Below are 15,910 nucleotides of genomic sequence, written 5' to 3' on the forward strand. Positions count from 1 at the left end.
CCTAAAACCTGCACCGACTAACCAAGATTATAAACCCGACCTCACACCTGGACATGATCATATACATCTCGTACAGACATAGAACATTACAATCCCCAACATGGCCCGACCACTGGAAATTATCATAATATAATTCTTTTATACCCTATACATAGAACACTACAACTCCCAACATGACCCGACCACTGGACATGACCAGAATTAGAATAAAACGGCTGCTTTCTTCCAAACACAGTGCCACACCTGTCCACAGGTTGTGTGTGGTATTGCAGCTATGCCCTATTCACTTCTAATGGAGGTGAGCTGCAATACCTATTATACTCTATACATAGAACACTACAACCCCCAACATGACCCGACCACTGGACATGACCATAATACAATTCTATTATACTGTATACATAGAACACTACAACCCCCAACATGACCCGAACACTGGACATGACCATAAAACAATTCTTTTATACTGTATATATAGAACACTACAACCCCCAACATGACCAGACCCCTGGACATGACCATAATACAATTCTATTATACTCTATACATAGAACACTACAACCACCAACATGGCCCGACCACTGGACATGACACCCCTCTATCTCTGAAGGTTGTAGATATTATTCGCACATTGTCCATCACACATTAGACTTTTCTTGATCCGTTTTTTGTATTGACCACAAGGAATCATTTCTTCACTAAGGGTTAACCTTCCAAAAAATAAAATAATGTAGAAAACTGTAATTTTGCAGAGCAGCAATGTAAAAAAACACACACAGCATTGGGAAAATGATGGTCGTACCGCAGTAGACACAAGTACTCAGGGGATCAATTATAAAAACACTCGCTCAGCGATTTCTATTCAAATGATCACCTGAAGAGGAAGTCTCAATAGTTTCCAGTGTGTGGATATTACTGGATAAATGTGAGGCCAATGACGAAGATCATCATCCGTTATTTGCCAGCATTTAACTTGACACTAAAATGGTCTTTGTGGAGGGCGTCTCTTCAGCTTTCTTCCGCACTTTCATCTTAAATTCCCTTAACACTTTGTGATCTGAGCTCAGAGAGAGAGACTCCGCGCACCTGAACCTTAAAGACGCCGGCGATTCTTTCCTACCTATGAATATTCAATAACGCGCTCAGAGACTCCGCGCCAATCCTCGAATGAGAGTTTAAAAAACAAGCATTTGCATATGCCCGCAGGTCATTGTACATGGGACATTGTAATTCTGCCTTAAAGTGCACCCATCACAATGAATTAACATTTCCCGCTTCTTTAGCATATAAGAAACTATCTACGTATTGTGGTTGCTAATTATCCCAGATACTTACTTTTCCAAGTTATCTTTCCTTCCCTTCTCGAATCGTCTGAGGCTCCAATAGTGGAGATACTGAAAGTGTTAAAAGAAAGATCGCCTCATACTTTCCCTGTCACATTGTCACAATGGTTACCTTCCACCACCACTAGGGGGAGCTCGCTGCATACAGACGCATACAGTTCCCCTTGAGTTTTATACTAGCTGTATAAATCCACATGCAGTGAGCTCCCCCTAGTGGTGGCTGCATGCACCCAAAATGACAACATTTATCAAGTAAGAAAAAAACAACTATACATATATAATAAAATTAATCCACACGCAATTTTGGACCTATAATAAAGACATAGTTCTGGGTGGGGTCCATGCTGAGTTTTACTATGGGTCTCCATAGACCAAGTCCATCAAAAATGTCTTCGTCGTCTTGCCTCCTCACCAGCATTGTGTAACAGTTGTGAATCATAGAAATTGTGCGACATCTCAAATTGTACAAAAGTGACATCACGCGATACAACAATTCTGTGCCAGGTATTGTTGTAAAATGACGTGTGATTACTTCAGTTTAGCTTTACAGGCTATGTTCAATTCTCTCTTTGAAGAAACCAGTAAAACATTTGACAGCTATAGATATCTGGATATCAGCTACATCAATATATGATAGAAAAAAATCTACCGTTTTGTGTATACATCTCTTATGCAGACCTATGTGACTCCATGGTTACAGACTGCAAGCAAACCCTGATCCTACAGTCATGTTTCAGTCCACTTCATCTGCCCCTTCTTCTTGCCAATCTACAACAAGTAGAAGGGGAGGGAGATAGTAAAACATGACTTCAGGATCAGACTACATCTAGGATTTGTTTGTAGTCTGTAACCATGGCGACACATAGATCTACATAGGAATATGTATTTTTGTTGTATTGCAGATGCATTAGAGCAATAAGAAACTCAGTTGGAAAAGTGTACTTGGACTTTAATGGAAGTTTTTCTGATACATGTGAGTGGAACCTAAAGCCCTGTTCACACTGATTATTTTGCAGGCAGAAAAAATCCGGAATTTTGAGGCAGATTTTGACCTGCCTGCAGTTACTTGCTGCGGTTTTCGCTGCATTTTTTTGCCCGTGGCCATTGAGGACCGCGGGCAAAAAACGCAGCGAAAAATTCTTTTTCTGCCTCCTATTGATTTCAATGGGAGGTCAGAGGCGGAACAGTGGCAAGACAGGACATGCCGTTTTTTTCCCCCACGAGCGGCTATAAACGGCTCGGCAAAAAAGACGCCTGCGCCTCCCATTGAAATCAGTGGCAAGCGGTTTCAGACATTTTCTGGCGCTAATTCTAACACGGTTCCGCGTCTAAATCCGAGCCAAAAAAACTCAGTGTGAACTGAGCCTTATGCTATTTTACCAATTTTTCTGGACATTTTTTTATCCTGAAACAGTGCCACACTCATCCATGGGTTGTGCCTGGTATTGCAGCTCACCTCCATTGAAGTGAAGAGGCCATAGTTGCAATACCTCACACCACCTGTGGACAGGTGTGGCGCTGTGTTTGGAAGAAAGCAGCCATTTTATTCTAATCATGGACAATCCCTTTAAGTAAAGTTTCTCATGTCAAAAGATCATATAGGATATATTATTTCTCTGCAATACACCGCCCTATTAACATTTACATGACTATTTTTCAATTATTATTATTAAGCGGAGACTTTTTTTTGACGAACAGGCAAACAACCGCAGTGGTAGAGAATAAGGAGATAATGATGACCACGGGGCTGAGAGTAGAGAGTAGAATAAGGTAAGAGATTAGATAAATGAATCGGGATAGATCATTCCGGAATCCAGAGATTGTTTATAATTGTGAGAATGTGCTGTTTGCATTAAGAATCAAAAGAAAACCCGCAGAGTATCATAAATGTTAACACAGTGCGCTAATCAGTGTCATTTACCAGGCGGCAGGCTTTGAAGCCATACTATTCAGGTGGGGAATCGCTCGCTGTAAAGATTGCTGTTTAATGAGAATATTGTATTCTGCTAAAAATATCCCGCACGAGAGAGAAAAAAATCTAACATGTCATTACTAGACTAGAATAGGACGGTGGAATTTTTGAATGAGCAAATGTAATGCTGGTCCTAAGGCAGCTGCTGTCTAGAGGGGGTTGAATGAGATTACAAAAAAAGGTCTGATTTTTTTTTTCTCCAGGAACAGCGCCACCCTTGTTCATGGCTGTTTCTGGTATTGCAGCTCGAGTAAATACCATTTTTTCTAATCACATGCAAATACTATAGGGTATGTTTACGCACGGCAGATTTTCTGCCAATGTCACATACATCTGAATGAGGTTTGCAAAAAATGATGCACATGCTGCAAAAACAACCCCATTCAGAATTAAGGAACATTTCCCCTTTAAAAAAAATGATCTACTGTACCTTTTCATGCTGTGTTATTTTTAGGTTCAACCTTCCTTGCTGATCAATTTCTTAATATATCTTGATAACGGGCGGAACTCCGTTTATCTGATACAAAGCTCCAGTTAAATATTGAAAATTCTGGTTCCTGCCACTAGAGGGAGTTTAGGAACTTGTGTTCAATGTATAATTGTATGCAGTCAGTTCCTAAGCTCCCCCTAGTGGTGGCTGGAGGGAGACAGAATTTTATCATTTATGCATATGTAGAGGATTTGGAGCTCCGTATCAGAAAAACTAAGCTCTGACCCCTAAAAATATATATTAAGAAATTAATCCGCATATAAGTTTGAATCTATTTCGATTAAAATAACAGAATGGTTGTTACTCCCTGACGATCTCTCGTTGGCAACCGCGGCTCCTTTTGCCTCTTAGCCGCAACGGTTTTCTCACAGATGACGTCAGATGAATGTGACCTCAACCCCGATCTTAGTCTTGTTTCTGGATTCCGCCTTCGTCTTGCACCTTTAGATTTGTCGCCTGGTACTTGTTTTTCTACCTCGTGGTTTTGACCCGTGACTTCTGATTACAACTTCGTCTCATCCCCTGGCTTGACGTATCCTGACCGCTCTCCTTGTGACGACCCTCCTTGACTTCGTCTCTGATCCTGATGTTCCAGGCAACATGTCTGCCGCCAATGGATCTCTACTTTGAGGAGCGCAACCTGGGAAACTGACCGGGAAATTTGTACCTCCCTACAATGGGAGGGTTTAGGGGAAGGAACTAGGAGATTCCTTAGGCTCTGTTCACACAGTGGATTTTGCTTGACGGGTCCTGCTGCAAAATCTACCGCAGAATTATTCCTGCCGTCAGCAGAATGATTCCTACTCCCATTCACTTTAATGGAAGGTTTAAGCGGAATCCGCCCGAAGATCGGGTAGGACGCTTCTTTTGTCCGCTAGCTGAGCAAAATTAGCTAGCAGGAAAAAGAAGCGTCCACCTGTCATTGAGTTGAATGGGAGGCAGAATTTTGCAGCAGAATCAGCTGCACAAATTCCTCCGTGTGAACACAGCCTTAGACTCCACACCTCAGTTTAGCCAGCGCCAAACCAATTGTGGCTGGAGGATCCGCTTCGCGAGTGAGAAACTTTACAATTGTTTTCCAGGGCAGACATTCAATGGAATCCCATATACGCAGATAACAAACCGCCAAAATATCCGTCTGGTTTAACCTTTTATTCTCTGAACATCGGGCGGGTGTCGCTCATCAGGAACAATCATTTGTGATAAAGCTTAAACAAAACTCCACGTTGACTAGTTCCTGCTGCTGATGTCGACTGCCACTATAACTCCGTTATCTGTTCTTGTCTGTGGAATTATTAAAAATTCGAATCAACTTTTTCTGGGAATGGTCGTGACAATCAATATGGCCGCCAACGCAGGTTCCACAAGGGTTGTCACCCGGCTGTCACGAAACAGACTGATGATACATTCCTATAGGCAGATTTATCATTTCGGAGTCTGGGAAAGCTGGGTGACAACCCCTATAATCGATGATGTGTTCAGATCTGGTCCAAACTCCAATTTTGGAGACAGAGAGCATTTTGACCCGTAATGCTGTTCAGAACCAGATTAAACTCCATATTCTGGCCGCAAGTGCGGCTTTGTATCCCTGACCGAGTCTTCCCTTAGAAATACTAAAAAGACAGAGAGGGCTTGTAGAAGAAAACGGTCCGATAATACAGATACCAAATACAGTCGTGTGCCAGAGGCCTTAAAGGGGCACTCCCATTTTATAATGTTATTACGCATCGCTAGGATGTGCTGTCGCATTCTGATCACTGGGGATCTGACCTCTGTGACCCTCACCGATCACAAGATCGAGAGGACTGAATTTTTTTGGGCTTATTCGCTGCCGAGAAGGAGGTTTCTGGCCACCCGCTGTGCAGGAAATGGGACTGTGTTGAAGTTCCCTGTAATTCTGTGCTGGGAAACACTTATTTATGAAGATCATGAGGGTCCCGGCAGTTAGAACCCCACCAAATCAGTAAGTGATGACAAACCCTAGTGTTTTTTCATCACTTACTATCATGGGAATACCCCTTTAACTGAACATATATTAGTAAATTGACAGTAAACACGTTCAGTTGTTGTGCCCAAAGTTAATATCTCTTTGAAAGACGTATAAAGATTCCTTCAGAGTCTATGTACGCCTTTGAAAACTTTTTTTTTTTATATATATATATATATATATATAAATGTCTATCAGTGTGTTTGGTGCAACTTTCTAAATACTATTTATTAAAAATTATTTTTACTTTTTGAGATACAGCTGCTTTGTATCCTGTGTACAGAGCAGCTGTATCTAGAGCTGAAACATGAATCCATCAGGACAGCGGCACTGACGGGTTCAGTGTCCGCGGGGATCGAGTTGTTAAAGATAACATCTAAGTTCATCATTTACATGTGATCGATAACAGGTCGATCCACGCAGGACCTGCTGTCACTGAACCCGTCAGTATCATGGACCTGACGGATTCAGGTCTTAGCTCTAGATACAGCTGTTCTCTATACAGGATACAAAGCAGCTGTATCTCAAAAAGTAAAAATAATTTTTAATAAAACGTAATTAGAAAGTTACACCAAACACACTGCTAGACATTTTTATTTTTTAAAAAAACCAAAAACTTTTTTTAAAGGTGTACATAGCCTTTAATCGAGCGCCTGATAATCTGGCATGGAAATAGAATGCCGCAAGACCTGAAGCAGAAGCGTGATCATGAATTACAGGAATTGTGTTCTACTAATTTGGTCATCTGTAACATGATAAATGATGGTCCTGTTCAGTAATGCTAGAAAAAGAGGCGGGGCTGTGACAACCTCTCATTAATTTTTCTGAATATAAGAGCGGCTGCCGCGTTTCGTTGATATGTAAGGACACGGGATTCAATGAACTTCACAAACCAGCTGCACCATTAAACCAATGATAAACTAAACTATAGGGCAATTATGTATTTATGGGTTGGGTCACCTTTTAAAATATACTTGTTAGGAGACGCTGATAGTTAAACATACATAAATATGCAGAGGAGCAGGCGTCTGATCTTTCTGTGGATCTCTGCTAAGACGGATGCCTGTTTATGCATCTGAGCTAATTGCAGATAACGGTAAATAATCCCTTATGCTTCGTATCTGATGGTCCAAATCAGCATTTTTCCCATACACCTGCGTGGCCTCCGCTGAGCTTCTGGGTTTGATTGGAAAAAGCAGTAAAACTCATTGTTTAACTTGTTATGAGATTCGCTGGTACCATCGCCTGCGAAACATAATTACGTTCTAAACCGCGTCGTTAAGTATACGGCACACCGCTCCCTCGCCTTAAATAAATGGTGGCTAATGGGTCTGCGGAATGGAAAGACAACGGAGGAGGTACAAGGCAAAGAGAAGAGGTAGTTATAGAAATAACTAATTGGAATGAGAATTTTGTGTATATATATATAGTTGTTAAAGGGGTTGTCCGGTGTAGAAAACCCATTTTCGAATCACATACCCTATTAGGATGTTGGCGCTCATAAAGTGGGGTCCTCCGTTCAGGATTACCATCTATTAGCCAGAGCAGAGAGCGGCTACGAAGAGCGTCTCTCATTCTGGAGGACCCGGCATATTTGTGCATTATATGTAAAGCCAATTGATTTGAATAAGGAACCTTGTAATGCTTCATTTCTCCTGTGGTGGCGCTGCAGGTTCCCCCAGACATTAGATATTTCCAGAAACGGGAAACCATGTAAACCGCTTTTTGTCAGCTGACGATTTCTAGTGAGAGACATTGTCCAAAGTGGACTACCCCTTTAAAGAAAACCATCAGGACATACATCAGACGTTGCATTGGTTACAAATAGTGGTGCAAAGAGAGGAGAGAGGGTTATAGCGCCCCTTTTCAACCGCACTGGGAACACATTATAATCTGCAGAGAAAGTTGTACAGCCTCTATTATACTCCAGAGCTGCATTCACAATTTATTGGAAACAGTCAGCAAGTTTGTCATACAAACTTTTGTCATACAAAAAGTTTATATTTCCCAGAATGCAAATCACCACCAATTTTATTATTTTTTTTACTATTTTTGATTTATTTTTTTAATATTTATTTATATTACTCATTATATGACCGGTGGGTGCAGATTTTATGATGGAATTAAAAGTGGACGTGCATTTCTCTACTTCAATCAAAGCCTTAGGGCAAATTTTAAATGTTGTGGATTTTTGGCGCAGATTCAGCACTGAAAATCCGTGACAATTTACAGTACAGGGCATGTGGATAGGGATTTCAAAAACCCATTCACATGTAAATCTGTGCGGAATTCGGGGAACGCTGCGGATTCTTAATGCAAAGGGGTGAAATCTGCAGCAAATCCGCAGCAAAATCAGCTAGTAACATATGCAGATTTTGCTGCCAATATGCACCAAAATCCACAGCGGATTTTTTCTGCCACGTCTAGTTAGGCCGGGTTTCCACGTAGTGTAAACCCTGCGGATTTTCCGCAACGGAATTGTGTGCGGAATCTACGCAGTATTTACAGTAGCAGCAAAGTGGATGATATTTAGTAAATCTCATGCCCGCGCTGCGGAAAAATATGCAGCGTAAACGTTAATAAATTGATCTGCGGTGCGGAATTTAATTCTGTAAAAAAAATTTCTGTTGTGAGTTTTCCCCAATGAATTCAATGGGGATGAAAAACCCGCAACAGAAAGCCAAGTGTTGCGACTTAATCACAGATTATGCCTCAAAAATCGCAACTCTGGAAAACAAAACAAAAATCATACTTACCCAGAACCCTCTCCTTCTTCCTGCAGTCTGGCCTCCAGGGATGACGTTTCATCCCATGTGACCGCTGCAGCCAATCACAGGCTGCAGTGTCACATAACCGTCAACGTAGGAGGCCGGAGCAAACGTCAAAGGAGGGAGGGGGTAAGTATGAGCGCTTTTTTACGCAGGGAAAATTCCTTTAGAAAAACTGCTCCACAAGGTGGTGCGATTTTTCGAATGGAAGGTGCTGCGGGTCCCAGGTTGGATAAGGCTGCGTGATTTTTACGCAGCGTATCCGACCCGTCAGAACCCGGCCTTAGGCTGGGTTCACACAGTGCAGGTTTGATGCAGATTTTGTATGTATTTTTTTAAGCCAAAACCATCAACAGAACCAAAAAAAGAAGAACTATATAAAGGAAAGACTTTAGGTCTGCTCTCCTGGATCAAATTCTGGTTTTGGTTTAAAAAATGCATGAAAAATCTGCACTGTGTGCACGTACTCTTAGGCTCAGTTCCAGCGTAGAGTAAACGCTGCGGAATTTCCACAAAGGAATTGTGTGCGAGAATTCCGCAGCATTTACAGTAGCAGCAAAGTGAATGAGATCTAGAAAATCTCCTGCCCGCGTTGCGGAAAAAAAAATAGAAATGTCGTGTGGAAAGTGTTCTGCGGTGCGACTTTTAATTCCGCAGTGTTTACGCCACGTGTGTTGTTTTAGAGGCATTTTCCCTTTGTAAGATGAGAATGGATTAGAGAATTAGGATGATGGGAAACCTTCTCTTCCTCCCGAGATTCACCCCCACCCCCAAAAAAAATATATGCATATCTGAAAAATGGTGTGGCATCGCCTTGACTCTTTTTGGATACTTTGTGCATGAAGTTTTTGCTCCCGAGTAAACGCCTACAAGTCTTACTATGACTCCGAAGCCCAATATTACCATTTGTAATGGATCTGATGCCCGCACATTGGCAGCCTCGCCCGCTATAACATACAATCTGCGGGCTGTGTACACAAATATCAGCTGTGCTCTGACCGGTGGCATGAATGCTAACAAATCCGTAACTGCACAGGAGCGATTAACCCACGATCACCGGCGTTCTGCCCTTTATTACAAATCTAACAGTGACACCTGCAGTTTACCAGAAATATTGGCCGACAAAAATATCTTCCCAAAAATTTTTGTAAAATTAATCTCAAGGTTTAAACAATCGGCTTGTATTTTTTTCCCCATATCATACACAGCCCAAGATTTTCTCCTGAGTGCGACTTTACTCATTTCATGGGTTCTTGGGGATGCAGTAAAGTTGTAGACGTGATTTTATTTTCTAATATTACGTCTTTGAAAATGTGGTCCCTGGGCAATGACCTCAAGGGTTACAATGTTATGGCCATAAACATAAAGATTTTTGCTGGAGGAGCCCCCTGAGTTACACACGGTGGGATGGCAATCTATGGGGATAGCCCAACTGGAAACATTGCATTTTTGTCTATCTGATCCTGAGATAAGTGGCGCCTTATGTTTGGTGTCTGCTTATCGCATTCCCCCGCATTGAATGGGCCTGTTAAGGCGGAAGTTGGGGAAACTAGCAGTCGACTGTCTAATGTCTATGGCCAGATTAAGAGAAAAGCTTCACTATTTATATACATCTCGTACTTATATAGATCAGTACTTATCCCATCGACACTGCAGAATCTAATGGATAAGACATGGAAGAAATTCCCAAGATCAGAACCTGCAGACCAAATTTTTAAAGAATCCATGGGACGTTAGGGCATGTCTGGTGCTCTGTTATGTTTTGGGGGTTTTTTTGTTTTTGTTTTTTTAAGCCCAATGTATAAAATAGCCCAAAAAATCCCATAATACCATTAAAAAAAAACACAAGAAGGATTTGTATGATAATTGACACAACTTTTTTTTCGGGAACTTTTCAAACATAGACGGTCCTTGTAAAAACAATATGTCCATAGATCCTCATCCATACAGAGTGGTCCCAAAAATCTCAGCATGGGGACAGAATTGCTGGACCTAAAAGAGCCATTTTGGAGACCCGCTAAACCTTCTATTACATAAGATGACTGTGACGAGGCAGAGCCAGTGGTCAAACGTTAGGGTCATAGTCAACGTTCAAAGTCAGGTTCTGAAATACAAGGAAATGATTCCCCGAGTGTCCAGCTGTAGCGATTTGGATAGAATTGGATATGTTTGGTCCTCCTTGTACTGCGCACTTCTCCTCAGCCAGTCATACATTGGTCGAAATAAAGATATTTATCAAGCACCAAAAATTTAATGAGCTCTATAAAGTTCAGCATGTCCAAAACCATCAGGTATATGACGTGTTAACCAGTCCCTAAATTCACCGACATTCAGTGTAATGGGATATTGGCACCAATGTTCTTGGAAAACCCTTGAAAAATCCTGTGCTTGCCCCTGCTGTAGGGGGTTGGTACCTATGGGGTAATGTTATTGGTACCCATGGGGCATTGTTGTTGGTACCCATGGGGCATTGTTGTTGGTACCTATGGGGTAATGTTATTGGTACCTATGGGGTAATGTTATTGGTACCTATGGGGTAATGTTATTGGTACCCATGGGGCAATGTTATTGGTACCTATGGGGTAATGTTATTGGTACCCATGGGGCATTGTGATTGGTACCTATGGGGTAATGTTATTGGTACCCATGAGGCATTGTTATTGGTACCCATGGGGCAATGTTATTGGTACCCATGGGGCAATGTTATCGGTACCTATGGGGAAATATTATTGGTACCTATGGGACAATATGGTTGTGGCTGGTGCCTACAGGGCAATGTGGATGTGGCTGGCGCTATTATTGGGACTTTGGGACTTGCACAGTATTGTGTCACTGAAAGGAGATGTATATGGAAATCTTGCAGGGGTGTACTTATTTTTTATTTCAGCATGTTAGAGGGTCTGCATACACACATCTATAAAAAATATTGCCATCCAAAAACAATAGGAGCTGTAAGCCGGAAGCTTATGTTTTGTTTTTTTTTTGGGGGGGGGGGGCGGAGGGCTTCAGTATTGTTGACCATGGTCCAAAATGACCCCTGTTGGGCCGTTGTAGGATTCCTGAAAGAACTGTATGTTTTCTACCTTTTATAAAGATATGATAGAAAAAAATATCCACAACTTCAATTTTTTTCTTCTTTATATATTTTCAAAAAGATTTCGAGCACCGCTGAGACAATTCTTCTATCGCATTGCCGGCTCTTGCCTTGTAATTGGATGGTGTAAGGTCATAAATGTTGTCTTTTTGTCTCGTGGTTTTCCTGCAGAAAATACGAAGACGGAGAAGCAGCGCAATTCACGTCAAGTACTGTAAGAAGGATCTGAGTCTTTAGGTAACTTCTAAGAGCGGACCACCTATACATTGCTTACGGTACTGACCTACTTTTACATTCTGATGAAGACTAGGGGGTAAAATACTATTTTTTTTCCGTAACTTTAACCTTTGGTTTGACAGTATTTTCTTTTTTTGTTTGAGCATAGATCTGCTCCCGCAGTATGTAAATTCCTTTATGTTGAGCGTGTCTGAAAGAATAAAAAAAAGATTCCTTTGTAAGTTCCCTCAGTGTTCTTATGAATCCCAGCTCAGTGGCAGATGTGCTATGCTTAATGGCGCATATACAAGACACATTCCCTAATCCCTAAATGAACTTTTCTCTAAATATATACAAGATAAGCTTTATAGACTCAATTTCGCCACAAGGCTATTAAGTCTACCAGAACTGACTAGTTAAAACAAAACAAAACCCATTGTCAAGCACCTGTTCACAAAATTCAAAGTGCGGAAAATCAAACAAAAGCGACCTTAACCCAGATCCATCTTTTCCTGGTGGTCTCCAACATTAAAGGGCTTGTCTGCATAAGATATCCCCTTGTTATAGCATGGTGAGTTAATGGCAGGGGAGAGCAGTGATTTTAATACATGACATGTAATTCTTCATTTTACCTGCAGAGGCACTGCAGGGAAAACTAGCTATTATGTTATAGTTACGCTACTAGTTTTTGTCAAATTTACTTGGCATATACATAACATAGTAGACAATATAAATTCCTGCACTAAACATCACTACCACTAGGTGGAGCTTTACTATATATGCTGATTGAAAGTGATTTGAGTGTTGTGCATTTCTCCATAACAGCACACCATGTGGTCAGGCATGGTATTGCAAGTAAAAATGGCTATTAGAACTATAATTAAAAACTATTACAACTGTTCAGGAATAGGTATTGGTGTCTCTCAGGCCATGCAGTGGGGGTAATGATCGTGGTCGCAGGGGGTCCGACTGCAACCAGGCTCGGAATGAAAGGGGGCCCAACCCAAATCCTCACAGCCTGCCACATCAGGATCTGGCATACAAGGTTTGTGGTGCGGCAGAGACCTGGTAATGAAGCCAAGGATGGGAAGGCTCTCCCCAGGCTGCCTGTATGGACCATATGCCCTTCACTCAGGTACGTCAATCTGTGGGGGGAAATATCACATATTTTCCCAGTACACTATTGTGGCGCACACTCACATAACTCCAGGCAAAAGCTAAAAATTTCAGTTACACTGAATGTAATATACCGGGTTCTTGATTAGGTTCTAGGACCATGATGCAATTCATCACTTAGGCGATCGGGTCTTCCTGCCTTGTTAGGAAAACTTCCATCGTCTTCATTCCATGTGGAAGAAGAAGAGTAGTGACAACCTCGCTGGATGCTTAAACATGTTATTCGAGGCGACTGCTACTTTTTGACCCCCGAGGGCTCATTGCGGTGTGAACTTTATGGGCATGTTCACACAGGGCGGATACGCTGCTTAAAAGCACACAGTGTATCCACCCTGGGCGCCGCAGGGAATTCCATTTAAAAAAAACGCACCAAATTGTGGTGCAGTTTTCCGGCCAGAATGCCCACTGCGGAAAACGACATACTTATCCGTAGCCATGGCGACACGTCCCTCCACCGTCCTGCAGCCCGGCCTCCTTGGTTGACGTTTCATCCCATGTGATTGGCTGCAGCGGTCGCATGGGATGAAACGTCATCTCAGGAGGGAGGCCTGGACGAAGAAACACAGAATTTTGGGTAAGTATAAGATTTTATTTTTTTCTGAGTTGCTTTTTATGCGGCAGAATCGCAGCTTTTCCACCACAAAAAGCGCAACATCTGCTATTTGCTGCCGCTTTTACCTCCCCATTGAATTCAATGGGGAAAACCCGCAACAAAAAGAAGCGAATATTCAAATACAATTGACATGTTGCGGATTAAAAAACCGCGCCGCAGGTCAATTCCTGAGCGTTTTTTCCGCTTGTCATTTACGCAGCGCGTGGAGGACATTTGTTCAAATCTCATCCACTCTGTTGCGGGTTTTCCGCAATGGAATCTGTTGCGAAAAATCCCTAGTATTTACGCAACGTGTCAACTTACCCTGAGGTTGCAATATCTGATACAGTGTAAAAAGCTAATCCAGATAACATTGCTCTTTAAGCTGAAAAGTGCTTTGTATCACTATCTGCCCCCAAAGACGCACTGAGAGAGTCGGTGTACATATGTTCAGGAGGCGCTTGGTAGATTTGTAGACTATATATAGAATATTTAGGGTAGAGCAATGTATCATGTACTACACCGCTAGTTAATGATGCGCTGGAGGATGAGGAGACTCCTCTCAGGGGACGTCTACCGGAACCAAAATACCAACGTCATACATTATTCATTGTAGACTGGTCTGACTGTGCAGCATATACAGGTACAAACCCAGTTTAGATCCTTCCTAAGGATTACAAATTAGACATGTTGTACACACCACGGCATCCAGCGCATCGGCACATTGCAAAAAGGAAAAAAATCCCAATGTTCTGCTCAAGTTTCCATTCTTTTCGTATAACGTTGTGCGGCAAAGTCAGGAACCGGGTTCCAGCCCGGAAACGCCACATGGATAAGGTACAGGCATATTCATGGTGTTCACCAAGTATAAATCCATAATAAATAATAATTTGAAGAAATTATATTAATCAGGAAACTAAAATACTCATTTACATCTTTCAGGTCCAAAATTCTATTCTGTTAATTTCATAGTATAATGAAAGGGCCAGGGCTCCGATTTGCCAGTACAAAGCTCCAAATCTCCTGTTTCCCTTCACACAGCCATAGAGATAAATGATAAATTTCAGACTGCCTGCTGCCACCACTAGGGGGAGCTCACTGTAGACAGATACTGGTGTTTTTAGGTTCTGGTCCATCAACTGTCCCGATGGGAAGAGTAGTTCTTGAAGGCTCCTGAAGATGCAGATGCCAGTTGAAGGTACAAGGTTATAGAAGCATGATAGGTGCGGAGAAATGTCTGTCCGGGGGCTGGGACTTGGGGCTCACGTTCTCAGTGAAGATAAACTTTCACCTATCATAATTTTAGGATCTGTCACTAGTTTAGTAATGCCCAATCTCCTAGCTAATCTAATAGGCGCTGTCACACCGATAATACTAGTGAAAATTGTGTCCCAAAAAGTATATTATTTTAAAAGTTATGAGCTTTTTTTATAAATATGCAAATTAGCCTATACTAGACAAGTGGGAGGTAACAGCAGCGATTCCCCTGAGGTGGAGCTCCTCACAGCCTCTGATGCCATCCTATCAGCACGAAGCTGCTTCACACAGTGTGAGAGACTGAGGCTGGAGGGAAGAGGGATCATTTCAAATAGCCATATCTCGGGCTGTGGACCACCTAGAACAGCGGCTCTGGTGGCATATGAAAGAGGAGATTCTAATATTTCATATGACACCACGACTCTTCGTCATGTGACCGGCCCCGCTGTACTCTATATAATCGCTGTGCTATGCTGTTCGTATCGTCATCAAAGAAGACTGTACCACTAGACTTCCGGTCCACCGGCAGTGCTATAAAAATCTATTAAAATCTCAGAATCAGCGCGACGGGGATCAGAATGTATATTAGCGAGTGTATCACATACTGCAGAGACTACACTGATAATAATCTTTGGTCCCCACATAACCCCTTTAAGTGATTCTACCCTGTGCTTGCCCTCTGGGCCATGGCATGCGACTGGCAATGCTGAAGAGAATATATAATAATTCCTCCAGAGCTGAAAATCTTGAAAGCTGATGCAGTGCGTTTAGGGTCTGTTCACACGTGCGTAAACACTGCAGAATTTCTGACCAGATTTCCTATGCAGACATTGCACAGCGTATTACAGTAGCAGCAAAGTGGATGAGATTTGAACAAATCTCATCCACACGCTGCACAGAAAATGGTCAGAAAAGAAGTCTGGAAATTGACGTGGGGTGCGGATTCTCATTTTGCAGCCTGTCAATTCCTCTTATTCGAAAACGCTTCAAAATTCCCGCACAGTCGTAAATTCTG

The sequence above is a fragment of the Rhinoderma darwinii genome, chromosome 12 (genome assembly GCF_050947455.1).
Source record: "Rhinoderma darwinii isolate aRhiDar2 chromosome 12, aRhiDar2.hap1, whole genome shotgun sequence".
Taxonomy (NCBI): Eukaryota; Metazoa; Chordata; class Amphibia; order Anura; family Rhinodermatidae; genus Rhinoderma; species Rhinoderma darwinii.